The 18665-nt window shown below is 34.6% G+C and overlaps 1 protein-coding gene across 1 annotated transcript in view; it reads left to right on the forward strand.

The window, feature by feature from the left end:
- The window catches only part of LOC101896101 (ATP-binding cassette sub-family C member Sur), a 223289-nt gene that overhangs the window by 18014 nt on the left and 186610 nt on the right, over window positions 1-18665 (forward strand). The window lies entirely within an intron of this gene.

Below are 18665 nucleotides of genomic sequence, written 5' to 3' on the forward strand. Positions count from 1 at the left end.
CTCTCAAAGGGTCACAATTTTCAATTTACTTTTATCTGTCATAACTTGCGAAACAAGTCGGGGATTCTTTACAACTTGCTATATCCAAATATTTCTCTCAACCAAAAACCTGAGATAACTATGGAATTTATGATTTCGCATAAAATTGGATATAAATGTTTGAATTTTTTGTAATTTTGCCCATACCAATATTTTTATATGTATTGCATGAGGTATGAAAATGGAATACTTTGGTCGACTATATCTATTCCTTCACGCACATTTTCACATTTTCTAAAAATTATCACATATCTCGTATAAGTGAAAGAAGTAACCAATTCAGTCCAAACCTGGCTCGTCGCAATATTTATATCATATTTATTTTGATCCGATACGAAATAGACATTATTGACCTATTTCTTTGGAATCTAATCCATAGATTATCAACAATTTGAGTAATCTTAACAGAAGTCAAAATATATATTTAAATAATCGAACATTGATAGAGGTATACATCTGCCGGCAAAACCGACTGACATTTTTAAGTTGTTAGTACTCAAAACTCACAATTTGTTTAGTTTAACAAAGTTTTTTAATCTAAGCTTCATACATTACACCAACTTTTTTAGACTTTTAAGAGTTTATATATTATTCAAGTTTTTTTTTTCGGAAAAAATAATAGGAAAATGTTTATATTTTATACCAAAAAGTCCTTAAAAACTTTCATTTTGAAGTTAACCGAGGAGGATATTAGTAAAACCATTGAAAAATTAAGCCACATCCAGTTTTTCTGTCCAAAACTATTTCAATGTCTGCATAAGTAAACCGTAGAAACCAATGGTGATCGCACTATCAAATTTCAGCTCTATCTCTTCAACCAATACAAACTCTAGTAACATTTAGTACTCATATCCAAAACAATCTATATCTCTCCATCCTCCAGTACCATTTAGTATTTTTCGTATAATTTTAGTACTCATTCGCAAAACCGTTCTATAGCTCTATCCTAGACAAAAACAGTTGTCGCAATATAAATGTTCACGGTTTAAGTTTTATCTCTCCACTCAATACCGAATTTAGTATTATTTAGTACTTTTCTTACAATTTTAGTACACATTTTCAAAAACCATCTCCATATCTCAATTTCGTACACCAATATTACATTTCAGAAATATAACTCTAACCCTTCAGCCAATACCAAAATTAGTACCATTTAGTACTTTTGTAACACCTATAGTAAACATTTCCGAAATCAACTTCTTCTATTCGCCGTAGACACCAACAGTGACATTGATATAAAATTTCCGGATTCCATCTTTATCCTTATCCTTAACACCCAGCAGAACATTTTGTGGCATTTTGAATTTTTCGTGCATTCATAGTACGCATTTCTAAAACCACCATCTTCACTTAACTACAGACACCAAAAGCGACATCCACATTAAATTTAGTAGCATTTAGTTTATTTCGTACAGTTAAAGTACGTATTCTAAGAACAATCTCCAGATGTAAATCTCAGTTTTCAACAGTGATCATAATATCAAATATAAGGATTTCAACTCTCTAATTTCCCCATTACCATAACATTATTAGAAAGTAATCGGTAAAAGCTGAGACTTGAAGGGCATTTTTTGATATGGTACGAAAAGTACTAAAGTTTATAATATGGTTAGAACTTATAAGTTCTTCATGAGGATTCAGTCTTTTTGCAGGGGTAAAGTACTAAAGGTATAAAATTGGTATAGGTATTACATTTTGATTGGGGGTTACCATTGGATGAGGTAAGGCGGGAATTTTGGAAATTTACATAGAAAAGTGTACAAAATTATATGAGAGCGCTGTGTAATAGCCATAACTTCGATTGATATGAAATTGTCCAAAAAAATATTTATTTGGCACAAGGACGAATCCTGTTTAGATTTAGATATAGCTCCCATATATATCTACAACCGAATTCGGGTTAATTGTGTACCAAATGGCTAATATTAACCCAAATGAGGGGAATTTTTTAATTAAAATTTAAAATTGATATATATATATATATATATATATATATATATATATATATATATGTTTCATCCGATTTGGGGTTTTTAGTCCCTCACATGCGTAATATGCACTCTACAACAACGATCTATTGTACCAGATACAGCCTAGAAATACCTCAGTCAAATTTTATCGAGACTGGATTAGATTAGGACATAGCCCCAAAAAAAAAACATTATCCGATATCAGGTAGACTTAATTTTTTTTAATTCCGACTAAATTCATCCTATGAACAAGTAATTCAAATCGGTTAATCGGCACTCCAAACAATAATAAGTGTTTATAATTCTGTCAAAATCGGTTCAGATTTAGGTATAGCCCCCACATATATCTTTATCCGATATCAGGTTTATTGTGCATTAAATGGTCAATATCGATCCAAATGACCTGAAGTTTGGCACTTCCGACCGAATTCAGCCTAAAAACAAGCGCTGCAAATTTTGTTGAAAATTGATTCAGATATAGCTAATGCTTCCATTTGGTGTTAAAGCTACTAACTTGCGTAAAATACACTCCACAACAAGGATATTTAATACAGAGCATCAGATAGCGCTCGATAATATCTCTGCTAAATTTTATCGAAATCGGTTAAGATTTTTTTTATACATTCGATATACATCTTCGTCCGATTGCACGGTTATTGCTCACGATATATGAATTGATTGAATAGATTTTTTTATATTCAACCGAATTTTATCATTTGGTGAAACTCGGTCCGATATAATATTTTTTAATATAATCCTTAACGAAGTTCATAGTTGGTATGATCTACTTCACATAAATTTCAAATATAAACTTTTTTGTTACGGGAGCTCCACTACATATGCTTTGTGGTGTAGGGTGTCATATAGTCGGCCCCGCCCGACTTTTGCCCTTTCCTTACTGGTTTTTTTTTATTGAAATTTTGGTTTGAGGCTCACTTCTAAAGTAAAAAGGTGGAATAGGGCGGTTTCGGAACCTCATACTTTAAGGCTACGAAAAGTAATGAATAGTTCAAAATGGTAAAATGAAATATGAAATATTGTTCTAATCCATCCATCGGCTTAGAACAATATTTCATATTTCAAGGGTACAAAAAGTACAACAATTTTATTGATCGATCGAGAAGTTTTAAAATTGGCATGGGTGGGTGTGTACCAAATAATAAAATAATTAGGATAATCATTTTGATCAATTGGAAAATTGATAGACCTTTTTTTCTATTAAAGGACTGTGTATTTCGGGGCGGCATAGAACAAGTATTGATTAATAGCTCATGGCCAACACATATGTAATCTATAATATCTAAAAATATTGAATTTCTTTGATATTTCGAAATTTTCATTGATTTATTACAAAAAGTACCGAAATAAATTAAACAAGAAAATATATGTGCGTCTAATATTCTTATTATAGCACGTCTTGGTGCCATAAAAATAGAATTCCGTCAGCAATAATTTAAGGCGTATAATATTTCATTCAGATACACACATGCAATTACCGATGGATGCACTGGAAGCGTTGTTGGTGCTGCTGCAATAAATGAATGAATGAATGAATGACTGAAACACGCAGCAGGCACTTGTGAAAGTCACAACTTCCGTAAAATGCATTCGAAGCGACCTGACTGTCTGGCAGGTTGGATGGCTGGCTGGCTGCCGCAATACTTCTCAATTACAATTTCCCAAAACACTTGAGTAAAGTAGTGTGGTTGGTGGATGGCATGGCATAGTGGTGGTGGTGGTTCTGGCAATGGTAGTGGTGTTGGTGATGGTGCTTGTGTTGGTGGTGGTTGCAACAATAATTAAAATGTAAATTTCCAAATAAAAAAAGAAGAAGAAGAAAAAAATAACATCTTCATTAATCCATTGCACTCAACGCAATGGTCGGAGCACAGACAATTCGTTATACAGTCCAGCTATTTTTAACCGCATTCAATAAAAATATGTTGAACAACAAATGGGGATACAAACCTAAGTAATGTAGCTGCTATCTTGCCACAAAAAAGACACATTACGCACGTGCATCTCCATACAACTACTAATTGCTCTGATGTTTTCCTCTCCTTCTTTCCCTCCACCCCTTCCGAATGTGTGGTATTTGTCTTTAATAGGCGTGATGAGCAAATGCGATCTCATAGTTTCTCGTTGAATGAAAGTGTTAATGTACCAAGAGTACATGCCGCAGAAGACTAACAACAACGACATCATACCTCCGTCCTCAAAAGAAGATGTAATTGCTGAGTGCAACACGTGTAGGGCTCAAAAAGCAATTGAAATATTACTTAGTTCGGCGGTAGGAAAATTTACCTCTGACAGGCCTATCGTTTCGGAACTGTAATTGTATTAAAGATTGGACATTTTAGTTCCTATGGGGTACTTTTTTCAAATTGTTTATCGAGAATTTTAAAAAATTATTTTTTGATAAATTACGTTTTGACATTTTACATGGGCATTTTTTTATATTTTTTAAAGACAAATATTTTTTTAGACGTTTCTTAACAATTTTTGGAAGATGTTTGATTTTAATATATTTTTTACATTTTTTTAAAATTTTGTTGTTGCAAAATGGTCATTTTTTTAATTTTTTTAAAATCTTAAGGGATGTGGGTTTAAAAAAACAAAAAATTCTTGGAAGTGAATTTTTAAAAAAGTTTCTTTTAATATTTCAACGAAACATTAACGAAAAATTTTTTTCTTAAAAATATTAAAATAATTTTTTTCCAATTTTTTATGGATGTGGATTAAAAAAACAATACCTTGAATGATGAGGATTAGTTTTTACCGACATGATTTTTATATAATCAGCCATATGACTACAGAGGGTATATTATTAGATACTGCCAAACGTGCCTCATCGAAATAACGGTTAGAGACCCTAGGTCTCTTTGGACTAAATTCGTTTCAGAATATTTGAAGTAGATCTAGCGATGTCCGTGCGTCCGTCCGACTGTCTGGCTGGCCGATTTGATCCAAAGCTGGTACATCGTAATATTGTTGTCAAACTTAGATCGTTCGGGGATGGACAATATCGGTCCATTCCTTCTGGTACCTCCCCCACAAAATGTCAATATTTTCAAAGGAAATAATTTACTGCACAGAAAGCGAAATGATAGGTCAGGTGCGAAAATAGACAATATCGGTTAACTTCATCAATTACCTCCCCCACAAACTGTCAAAATTTTGAATAATTACAACTCTTACAAAATGTGATGAAAGAGTACGATTATCTTCAAATTCCACACATCCTAATATTTGTATGAACCCAAGGTCTGGTGTTAAGATGGAATATACTGGTCCGCTCTTTCTGGTAACTCCCCCAGAAAAAGCAGAAATTTTCAAAAAATATATTTTCTGCACAGAAAGAGAAACGATAATCCGATTTTGCTCCAACTTTGCAAATCCTAACATTTGAGTAAGGTGCGAAAATGGACAATATTGGACCACTCCATCAAGTACCTCCCCCGATTGCCTTAAAATTTAACACATCCTAATATTTTCATGAGCCCAACATCTGGTAATAAGACGGAATATATCGAAATTTTTTAATATCCATTAAACTCATAAAACGCGAAATTTACAACAATTACATTTTGACTTGGCACATCTGCATATTTCCATCAACACAGGATCTGTTATTAAGACGGTAGAGATCGGATCATTCCTTTTGGTACCTCCCCCACAAAAGGTCAAAGTATTGAATTACCAAAACGTTTATAAAATCCGAAGTAAGCATTAGGTTCTCTTTATATTTCACACATACAAACATTTTTGCTAACACAAGATCTGTTGTGAAGATGGGATATATCGGTCCTCTCCTTCTGGTACTTCCCCCACAAAAGCTTAAAATTTTGAACATCCATGAAGCTCATAAAAAGCGAAATCAACATCCGATTCCATTCCAGACTTAGTCCATCTCAATATTTCCATCAACACAATATCTGTTATAACGAGTAAAAAAGCTGTAGGTTCGGCCGGGCCGAACTTTGAATACCCTCCACCATTTGGTACAAATTTAACAATTTTCAAAAAAATAAAATCCCTTAAAAATCTTTTAAAATCTTGAAAATACCTAATGTAGCCGTATATTAGAGTCTATACGACGATGTGGACCTGCATAGGCAACTTTTGTCACAAGCTAAAAAAATCTGTTTATAATGCACAGGCAATTTTCTGTCATAGGCTATAATATCGAACTTTACGAACTTCAAATGCGAAATTTGAAACAATTCCGGTAAATAATGTCGCTAAAATCATCAAAATACCGAATATCGGGGGTACCGTTATATGGGGGCTATACGAAGACGTGGACCTGCACAGACAATTTTACGTCATAGGCTGTAGTATTGATTACGAACTTCAAATGCGAAATTTGAAACAATTCCGGTAAATAATATCGCTAAAATCATGAAAATACCGAATATCGGGGGTACCGTTATATGGGGGCTATACGAAGGCGTGGACCTGCACAGACAATTTTCTGTCTTAGGCTGTAGCATCTATTATGAACTTCAAATGCAAAATATGAAACAATTCCGGTAAATAATACCGCTAAAATCATCAAAATACCGAAGATCGGGAGGTACCGTTATATGGGGCCTATACGAAGACGTGGACCTACATGGCTCATTTTCTGTCTTACGCCGTAGCATCTATTATGAACTTTAAATATTAATTTTGAAACAATTCCAGTAAAAAAATTTGCTAGAATCATCAAAATACCGCATATCGGGAGGTACCGTTATATGGGGGCTATACGAAGACGTGGACCTACATGGCCCATTTTCAATACCAAAAGTCTTGCAGACATAATACACATTTGAGTAAAATTTTATCAACCTACTTCATTTCGTTCGGAAGCTATAGTGATTTCCACAGATGGACAGACGGATGTCCGTCAGACAGACTGACATCCATAGAATTTTATGCTGATCAAGAATATATATACTTTGTGGGATCTAAAAATGGTAGAGATGGGACCATTTCTTTTATTACTTGCCCCACATAGGGTTCAAGAATTTGAAAAACAGAAGGCTCAAAGCCACATTTTATTGAGATCGGTTTAGATTTTCGATATACATCTTCATTCTATTTTACGATTATTGTTCGCCATATATCTAATATGAGCCCAAATTGAATAGATTCTCTCATATTCAACCGAATTTTGCCTTTTGATGAAACTCGGTCCGCTACATTTATCATTCATATATCATGCACTATACAGCAATGCTATTTGGTACTAGAGGTACAAAAGCCTCCATCAATTTTGTTGAAAATCGATTCAGATTTGGATATGGTTCCCAAACCATACCCATTCAAATAAGGTTCATAGTTGGTATGATCTACTTTACATAAATTCTGAATATACACTTTTTTACCGAAGCTAAGCTAAATGCGCATAGTTGTGTAGGGTATCTTATAGTCGGCTCCGCCCGATTTTTTACCTTTCCTTACTGGTTTTTATTTTACGAGGATGTGGATAGTTTTTGAAAAATCTATTGGGTTTTTAATTTTTAAGGATGTGAGTATTGTTTTAAAAATATTTCAAGGATGGATGGATGTTGATACTAAAAAGTTTTCAACGACGTTTATCTTTGTGGAATAATTGTTCAAGGTCGTCCATATTTTTTGAAAAGTTTGGTTTTGATAATATTTCAAGAACGTAGATAAATTTTTAAGGAAATTTTTAAAATAATTTTTAATGACTTGTACATTTTCAAGGTCATGTGTATTTTTATACCCACGTTCCACGTTTTCATATAGCCCCCATATAAAGGTACCTCCCGATATTCGGTATTTTGATGATTTTAGCTACATTATTCACCGTATATTTCAAGTTATTGAATTTGAATATGGTAATGGCTTATGACAAAAAATGTCTTTGTAGGTCCGCGTCGTATAGACCCCAATAAAATGGCTATATTCGGTATTTTTAAAATTTAAACAGAATTTTATGAGGATTTTATTTTTTAAAAATTTCCAAATTCATTCCAAATGGTGGAGGGTATTCAAAGTTCGGCCCGGCTTACTGTTTTTTAACTTGTTATATATAATCTTACAAGAACACAGTTATTTTAAAAACAATAAGGAGGATATTTTTTAAGTAATTATCCAAAGATGTGGATCTTGAAATACTTTTTCAAGGAGGTGATTTCAAATTAATTTTCCAGGGCCCTTTCAAAATATTTTTACATGGAAATGGTTTTTTGAACGCCTTACGTATACATGTTTTCATTACTTATACGACCAATATTTATATTTTTATTTGTAGACCAAATTACATTTCGAAATATTTAAACAAAAATAAATCAATATAATTTCCAAAAAATACAAAAAAAAAAAACCTGAAATATATTTCCCCATAAAAATAATAATCGATTCTGTTTACGATTGTGGTATTGAATAAACTAAAACCCCATCATGGCTGTTCGGAACAGATGTCTGATATTGAAATGGAAAATCAAACGAACAAAGAAGGCAACAGGAGGACAAAAAATATTTAACATATTGAGCCGCTGTAAAAATATTGTATAAACAGATGAGTAAACAAAGCCGACAAACCAAAAAAGAGAAAAAAAGCAATGCCGGCCAAAAAGCAAAGCAACAACGAAAAGCAAAATCCCATTGAACGACAAACAATGAATGAATGAATGAATTTTCCATGTGAAAAATTTAAATTCAAAAGTGCAACACACACACACACATGCAGGCACATTTTATTCATTGGCAAGCTAGGGGGAGAGAAATAAAAATTGATATCACATTTTTACTTTATTTTTCATGATCAATAATAAAATGCACAGACAGCGAGAAGTATTACACAGTCACACTCTCACACATGCTTACATGTGGCACACCATGAATTGCATATTAAAGGCTTGTGTTTTATTTTATTTTTGGAAAAATTGTTAACCTACTTTTACCACATACTTCTTCCCGCCAACATCATCCCTTACACTTGGTTACTTTTCAAGTGCCCTGTAATAACCAGTTTTATTTGCAAAGAGAGGGAGAGAGTTGACTTCATTGTAACGGTCTTTTTTTTGAGAAAGTGTTTTTTCCTTTTGTTGTTATTGTTTGCTTGCTTTCGGAGCTACCAATTGCGGTATATGGAGTCCATAAATGATCATTCGCTTGCATTTTAATAATCTTCGTTGCTCGAAAACGAAATAAATCAATAAATTAACGAACAGAGAGTTTGTGGCGGTTAGATTCCCAAAAGAGAATAGAAAAAACATAAATAATGGAAACACTGAGAGAAAAGTTTGAGATTATTTGAGGACTTTTAAAAAAAGTCGTAAGATACTATATCCTTAGAAGATCTGTAAAAGACCTCCATAATCTATATATATAAATGAAAGTTGTGTTAGTTACTACGCTTATAACTTAAGAACCGCTGAACTGATTTTAATGATTCATACAAATTCGGAATTGTCTCTTATCCGAAAAGGATAATATCCAAAAAAATCGCGTAAAAATGTGATATGTTAACATTTTCATTTTGACTTTTGAAATGTACAATAGTAATGTTTTATTTTGCATTATTTTTTTCCATTTTGACTTACTTTTTCTAATGTACATTTGTAGTGTTTTTTATATTTTATTTTTGAATTCGAATATTAATACCAATTTATTTAATTGACTTGATTTCTTGAGAACTGAAATTGATGGCGGGTTACATGGAAGTGTAGTACCGAATTATGTGGTGGCGAAACGGAATAGATGATACCGAAATAATTTAATGCGGTCACACCAAAGTTAAAAGATAATTACTTTTTTAAAATCGTTAAAAAATCACGAAAAAAGAGATCTCAAAATGGGAAAATATCGAAAAAAATTGCCAATGGAATTGAATTTTAAAATAAAAGTACATTCTATTGACAAACTTTGTAAGGATCTTTAAACAGTTGCTGTAAAAAATCAGCGAACAAGTTGAAGATTTTTTCAATTTGTTATTCTTCTTTTGTAAATTTTTTTCAATTTGTATTATCATATTGAATTCAGTGGATTTTTTGTGAACAAAATAAAGAATAATTTTTCTCTATATACAATTTTTCACCAAAAAAAATGAAATAAGTGCGAAATACAATGGTAACTGACATCTGACCTTTCAACTCCAGGGCCTACATCGTGCTTCAGCTGGAAAATTCTCAGACATTTAAACAAACAAAAATGACCGAAAAAGACTAATGGGGCTTATTTCAAAGCGTGGCCCTACTTCCTTCATGTGACGATAATCCGTCCAATGAGAGCTCAAAATGCAAAATTTTTTGGGAGTACAATCAGTAAAATTCCAAATATAAAGGTTGCAAAATAGTAGAGCGAATTTGACTTTTAGTAAGAAAAGGATTTCTATCCTTCAAAAAATTCTTCCTGAACATTTAAGATACCTTAAATCGCATTTGCAGGTCATGACATCGATCATAAATAACCATCGTATGATTTAAGCCATTTTTGGAGTCTTCGCCACTTTCTTCTATTTTTGGCCCTTATTTGGCATCTTTGTTTCTAAGGGGGTAGAGAACCGGTTCGCGGAGTAGGGCCCATATTCTTGACCACTAAAAAATTGTATTTATGCTACCCTGGGGTAAGGAACCATCGTACAGATAATTGTCACATAGAAATTTATTCATGTAAAGTCCCCACATTGGAGTATCCCCAAGTCCACTTTCACATCTAATGTGTGGTCTGAAAAGAAAAATTTGTATTCTATTGAATTTGTAACCCCCAAGAGAATATTGGTTGGGAACGTAGATTTGGGATATACATATATATGAAATAAATTGTGAAAACATGAACAAATTACAAATATAAAAAAATAGCACGGAACCGAATATTTGTTGAATCGTCATTGAATTATACTATGATGAAAAATATGGACTTTATGGGGTCTCCAATTTACAATTTAAATGACAAATAAAATTAGTTCCCATATTACGGTAATGGGTGTAAAATAGTAATTATATTTGACTATTCTGAAATCAGTCTGACCTCAATTATGAGGTGGATAAAAGTATTTTTACTTATTTAAATCACGTGATTTTTTTTTCAGTTTGACATGCTATGTTGTTCTGCTACATTTTCGATTTGGCCTCTATTTGTCATCTTGGTTTATAAGGGGTGAAGAAAGTTTTCAATGTAGGTCGATGTTTCGCATTTTACCATATTTCAAAGGATTTGGCTAAAAATGTGTATTTGGGGGTGAAAATCTTACACAAAAATTTCAACATATCTACAAATTTTAGAATTTTCTCCATGTAATAGTACCCTCTCAAGTCCATCTTTTGGCGGACTAACAGACCGACATGGTAAGAGGGACTTATGAGGACTCTAATGCATAATCTGAGGTGCTAATGGGTTTAAAAAAGTAATTAACTTTGGCTATTATTAAATCAATTAGCCCTCAATTATGAGGTGTACAAAGTACAGTAAATTCCAAATTACTGCTCATTTGACTAAAAATTAAAAACTAATCGACCTGTACGTGAACATTTATAACATTCATATCTTTGAATAATTATGTTTTGACAAATATGCATAATAGACAAAAACTACGGGCCTGCAACGCGGACCGGGCCAGCTAGTGTATTTTATATTCAAAAGCATGACCTTAGGTCTTTTATCTTTGAAGGAGTTTTTTTTCAAAAGAAGACCCTTAGAAAATATTTTATCTTTGCAAATGGCTTATATTGGATTTCTTTTTCGTATAGTTCCAATAGAAAGATTGTCCCCGATATGTGGTATTTTATAATTGTTGCCACATTTTTGACTAATATTTACTGTATTGTCCATTTTATACTATTTTAAAGACTTTAGCTGAATATTCTATCCCAATACTTTAATTTTTAAAGGTATCGCAAAACTTTAGTGGCTTATGCGGCAAATGGAATCGTTGGAATCAAAAAAAAAAAAAAAAACAAGTAAAAGAGCACCTAAGTTCGGCCCGGCCTCCACCATTTCGAAGGAAATTGAAACATTTCAAAAAAAAAAAAAAAGAAAAAAAAAAAAATCGAAAACTACCACTTAAATGAAACCGTTATATGGGGACTATACGAAGACGTGGACCTGCATACGAAATTCTTTGTCGTAGACTGCAGTGCCCATTACGAACTTCAAAAACGAAATTTGTCACAACTACAGTGAATAATATCGCAAAAATCATGAAAATACGGAGTATCGATACTGTCATATGGAGGCTATACGAAGATGCGGACCAGCATACGAATTTATTTGCCATAAGTTGTAGTACCCATTAAGATCTTTCAATACAAAATTTGATACAATTCCTGTGAATAATGTTGATGAAATCGTCAAAATACCGATTACCGGGAGGTACCGTTATATGGAGATTATAGGAAGATTTGGACCTGCATACAAAAATGTTTGTCACAGGCTGTAGTGCCCATTACGAACTTCAAATACGAAATTTGTTACAATTCCGGTAAATAATGTTGCAAAAGTCTTTAAAATACCGAATATCGGGAGGTACCGTTATATAGGCGTTATACGAAGACTTGCACCTGCATACGAACTTCAAATACGAAATTTTAAATAATTCCGGTAAATAAAGTGGCTAAAATCATGAAAATACCGAATATTATATACTATACGAAAACGTGAACCGACATCGTCCATTTACGAACTTAACCTGCCTACTGGTAAACTATGCCTTCTATCTCAATTCGTTTAAAAGATAGCGTGATTACAACAGACAGACAGACTAGACCGCTAGATCGTCTTAGAATTTTACACTGACACAGAATATATATACTTTGTAGGATATATTATGAATATTTCGAGGAGTTACAAACGGAATGACAAAGTTAATAAACCCTCCATAGAATGGTGGAGGGTATTAAAAAGTGTGCTGACATGCAAAGATGTTCTGTGGTCTTAACTCGGCAATGAAGGGAAATAATTGAATGCGAATGATTGCGCTGATATTCCCCTTCTTCGTATCTGACTTAAGAAGTGCAGGGTGAGATAAAAAAACTGCAACAAAGTCAAACGCTATAATTTTTACATTTTTTAAATTTTATTGAATGAAAGCAAAAAATGTCGGAAATAACATCAAATTTTAGAATAAGTTTAGATTTGTTCGATTTGGTCATCTTTGGCGAGAAACATGGCCTTCAAACGGCCAATGAAACCGTCACAGGCTGCCCGAATGTTGCCCGGCGAAGCGCTTGCTTGAGGTGATCGGCACTTTGGTATTTTTTAGTGTCAACCTTGCTTTCCAAAATACTCCAGACACATTAGTCCAACGGATTGCTATCCGGAGATTTTGGTGGCCATCGTGCGCTGGAAATGAAGCGAGGAACCTCATTTTGTAACCATTTAGTGGGTGACGTGTGCTGAGTGCGATGGTGCTGAGTCCTGTTGGAATGTCCAAGGTCTGCGGCAAAAATGTTTGCGTGCCCAAGGTTTTAACACATTCTCAGAATATGTTCGCCATAATATTAGCCATTTATTCTGATGCCACGGTCGATTAATACGAGCGGAGAGCGACTGTCGGCTGTTATGGTGGCCCAGACCATCATCATGGCCGGCGCTTGAGTTCTGGTAGCCAACCGAGGTGCACATTTTCACCTTCGCCTCTATGGCAAGTAAACACGATCATTTTGTTTGTTTTACGAATGTTTTCTGATCGGAGAAAACCAAATTCGGTCGTTAAAAACTTTCGGCCAAGCGAAGCAACTCTTTAGCTCTTTTGAGTCTATTTTCTTTCTGTTGCGGTGTAAGTTCTTGCACTTTTTGGAAATTCAATGGTTTTACCCCGAGCTCATTATTCACTATTTGGCGAATGGAATATCACGAGCCATTTTTCGACCACTGCGACGTGTGTTTCGATCGAGTCGCTTGTTTACTTTTCGAACCATTTCTGCTGATGTTGCTGTTTTCTTCCGTCCACTTTCTTGACGTCGGGCCACGCTACCAGTATCTCGGTAACGAGCGATGGTACGAGACACAAAAGATTTATTCACATTTAAATGCTGGAGTGCTCTAACGATAGCCACTTCTGGTTTTCCAGCCAAATAAAAAGATATCACACTATCACACTTGAATTCCTTCATAAATACCTTTTTTTCTGGAAAATTCTCACCAAAATGCTTTTGTACGCTTGTAAACAATATGATGAGCTGTCACTGGAATATTTTTAACAGCTGTCGGACAAGTGGCTTAGAAATGACAGCAGTCTGAAGTTGGTTGAAGTTTTTTCATCTCTCCTTGTATTTTATCGTAATATTAGTACAAGTTTTGAATCCTAACGATTTGTCAGAAGTGTTCAATTCGGAGTATTAAACGTCTTGAAAAATCATTCCTTTGTGAATTTACTGTCACTTATCTTAATAAAGCCGTAGCCGTATAAAGCTTTCTGAAAGAGGCATAAAACGGTAGAGACTTGTTATGAGGAAACTGTTTATGAAAAAGTTTGTAGAGGACTTACTCATAACAGCGAAATTACCTTAAAACCACTCAACATTAGTTTGCCAAAGCTGAACTTCGAACTCATGACCTTCAGTATTGTAATTTTGCCACCCGGCTTCAATGGATGTTAAGTTGGATGGCTTCAGTCATTTGTGTCCCAGTTGTCTTCTTGGATGTATTTGGCACTACTACCAGACCCTGGACTCATTCCAAAATTGAAATTAGACACGTTGAAGGTTATAAATTTGATCTTGGTCAAAGTTGTCATGAAGTACTTTTGTTAAGCCTACTACATGGAGAATACCATTGGTCTTCTCCTTTCTGTGGGTTGCTTCCCATTTCCTTATAAATAATGCCTTATTCTAGAGAAAGAATTGTTCGAACAGCATCTCCTTTAAGAATTTGCTGCCACATTAAAAGCTTTTTTTCATCGATATATAATGGCAGATGTTGGTTTCTTCATGAGAACTTCAAATTTCTGTATGTATATCTGAGATTTCCACCTTTCAGAACGTGACCAACCCTACAGAGATTTTTGGTGGCTTGTGTGAATTTTCCATGTTCCGTAAATGCTTTAAATCTTTACCGTTCATGGGTGCTATTCCATATCTTTTGTCCATATTAATGTACGCTTGCAAAGGTGTATATAATTACAATTCCAAACAAGTGAAAAAAGACATTGAGTTCGGCAGGGCCGAACTTTAAATACCCTCTACCATTGGGTATAGAAAGCATTTTTATACAAAAGTATCTGAATTCAAACATGTTCCACTTTAATCTACAAACCAAAAAAACAATAAAGTGGGTTAGGCCGTTGTATGGGAGCCATACCAAAAATAGGAACCTCTATAGACAATTTTATACTGTAAGGATTGACATCTACCAAATCTCCTTAAAGAAAAAAATCGAAATAATTTCGTGGGTAAATGTGATTAGGATTATCAAAATACCGGATGGTATCGTTATATGTGTGCTATAGGAAAACGTGGACCTAAATATTCAATGTTCTGCCATCGGAGTTATAACCCTTTACGAACTACACATACCAACAAAAGCATGGATCTATACATACAATGTTTCGCCACACGAACTGGGACCCATTATGACCTACAAATACAAATTTTCAATAAAATCCGTGAAAATGTGCCGAAAATCATCAAAATCCCGAATATCGGAAACTCCCGTTATATGGGTGCTATACCAAACGTGGGGCCACATATACCAATTTTTAGACGAACCCGCGGAAAATGTGGCAAAAATCATCAAAATACCGAATATGGGGAGGTACCATGGGGGACCTATAGATACAATGTCTTGCTACCAGATCTAGAACCCGTTATGACCTACAAATACCAAGTTTTAGACAAATCCATTAGAAAATGTGCCAAAAATCATCAAAATAGCGAATATCGGGAGGTACCGTTATATGGGGGCTATATGAAAAGGTGGACCTATACATACAATGTATCGTCACCCTATCTAGAACCCATTATAATCTACAAATATACATTTTTAGACAAACCTGTGAAAAATGTGCCGAAAGTCATGAAAATACCGAATATCTTAGGTACTGCTATATGGGTGCCATTCCAAAACATGGACTGATATACCAATACCATCCATTCTAGACACAACACAAATTATTCTGCCAAATTTTGAAGCTCTACGTTAAAGGATGTGAGCTGTATCGTGATTTCAACAGACAGACAGATAGACAGAAGTACCTACAGACAGACGGACATCATTAAATCGACTTAGAATTTTATGCTGATCATGAATATAAATACTTTATGGGATCTACGACGAATATGTAGGGATGTTACAAACGGAATGACAAAGTTAATATAACCTCCTTTTCAAATACAACAAGTCGGGAGTCGTATTTTCTAGGGACCACACCAAAATCAATAATTGATAGATTCATCTTTTAATTCCATGCTACTTTTCTCAAATTATAAATCCTTTCAAAATCTCCATACCATTTCTCCATGTCCATTTGGAATTTATTTCTGCCCAGCCATTCAGCGATCCATCTATCTATCTGAACATGCCAATAACTGCAATTCCCGTTAGTTGTTTTTAAAAAGAATTTACGTAAATGGTGCGAAAGAACAAATTTTTGTTTGCCATACATTTGGGTGCTGTGTGCAATGCATTTATTACTGTTGCATATTTTCAGGCTTGCACACACACACACACACACACTCACCGGCGGAAATACACAAACACATGTTACAACAAATGCCCATGTTCCCATCCATTCACAAATTGGTGTTGGCATTGCATGGCAATGATGATGTATTACACGTTCCGGGAACTTACAACAAAATAAACTGGCAGCAACAAAAACAACAGTAGCAACAGCAACAATGTTTATTTTGATAAAAATGCCAACACCAAAAAACAGCTACTGAGTGCTGCTTTTTTTTTGGTTACTCCACCACTGAAAAGGCATTTGGAACAACTGCAGCGCAAAAAAAAATCTCCCAGAATTAATTACTTTTTGCCAGCTTCAAATTCGCTCCGCCGTTGCAGATTCATACCTCTTCCCGCCTTTTTTTGTTCGGTTAGCGCGCATAAACGTAAATAATTGATATGTTTGCATACTTTATGGCATTCGTTTGTTTTCACAGAAAAATATTTATTCCCTGGGTTTGTGAATTATTTCCAAGCGAGTTGTCCATTAGAAAGTGTTTAGCGTTTCTAGTTTGGGATTTTTTTTGTCTTTGTCTCCAATTGGTTTGTTTGTTTGTTTTGTTTTTTGCGGGTTGCTGCGAGAAGGACAAATCTAATGGCTTAGAAAGGCGAAGATAACTAAAACAAAGTGTGATTTTGTTAAGTCAAGGTGAAACAAAGGAAAATGCAAAAATTGCCAAAACAAGGAATTGCAAAGAAGGAAGGGGGAATGAAAAAGAAAAGTGTTTGGCATACAAGTCTTCAATATTTAATCCATAGAAGAAGATTAGAGACGTTAGAAAATGGCTGGCTGACTGATTCAATAACGCGCTGGCGAATCGCCTGAAGCCGGAATCTTGAAATTTTGCATGTAGGTCAATGTTTGTGTGTCGGAGTGTAAGAAACTGATTTATTTGGAATAACTTACTACTATTCTAAAAGTACTAAAGGATATATGGTGGTGGAATTGGAATATTTACTAAAACGTACGGCAAGTAGTAGTAAATTTGGTATTTAAGGAAGGGATAGTGCTGGCATGGGGGGTCTTTGTTGGTATGTGCGATAGGGTTTTTCGGGGTTCAAACTGTAACTGGACCAAAAGTACTAACATGTACTAATTTGGTACTAGGATGTTCTTTAAGAAATAGAAGAATTTGGGAAATGTGCCTAATTGTTATGTGAAGGTTGGAACACTTATATTATTCTGAACACACAGCCGTACCCATGGTGTCAATTATAACAACAACAATGGCAACATCAACACCACAAGAACAGGCATCGATAGTATTTGTTACAAGTATTCGTTGGCCGCGTAGCTTAAACGGCAGTATACAGCACATACAGGGTGAGATGAAAAACTGCAACAAACAGACTGCTGTCATTTTTAAGCCACTTGTCCGACAGCTGTTTAAATTATTCCAGAGAAAGCTCATTATATTGTTTACAAGCGTATAAAAGCATTTTGGTGAGAATTTTTCAGAAAAAAAGTTATTTGTGATGGAATTCAAGCGCGATTGTGTGATTTCTTTATATTTGGCTGGAAAGCCACAAGTGGCTATCGTTAGAGCACTCCACCATTTAAATGTGAATAAATCTTTTGTGTCTCGTAACATCGCTAGTTACCGTGATACTGGAAGCGTAGCCTGACGTCTAGGAAGTAGACGGAAGAAAATAGCAACATCAGAAGAAATAGTTCGAAAAGTAAAGAAGCGACTTGATCGAAACCCGCGTTGCAGTGACCACAAAATGGCTCGTGAGCTGAATAGTATATTGAAAAAGGAGCTTGGGGTAAAGCCATTGAAATTCCAAAAAGTGCAAGAACTTACACCGCAACGGAAAGAAAATAGTCTCAAAAGAGATAAAGAGTTGATTCGCTTGGCCGAAGGTGGTGAACTTTCGAATTTGGTTTTCTTCGATGAGAAAACATTCGTTGTCCAGCAGTTTGTAAACAAACAAAGTGATCGTGTTTACTTGCCAAAGAGGCCAGCCATCAGAAGTCAAGCGCCGGCCATGGTGATTGTGTGGGCCGCCATAACAGCCGATGGTCGCTCTCCGCTC

Source organism: Musca domestica, unplaced genomic scaffold (assembly GCF_030504385.1).
Source record: "Musca domestica strain aabys unplaced genomic scaffold, Musca_domestica.polishedcontigs.V.1.1 7, whole genome shotgun sequence".
NCBI lineage: Eukaryota > Metazoa > Arthropoda > Insecta > Diptera > Muscidae > Musca > Musca domestica.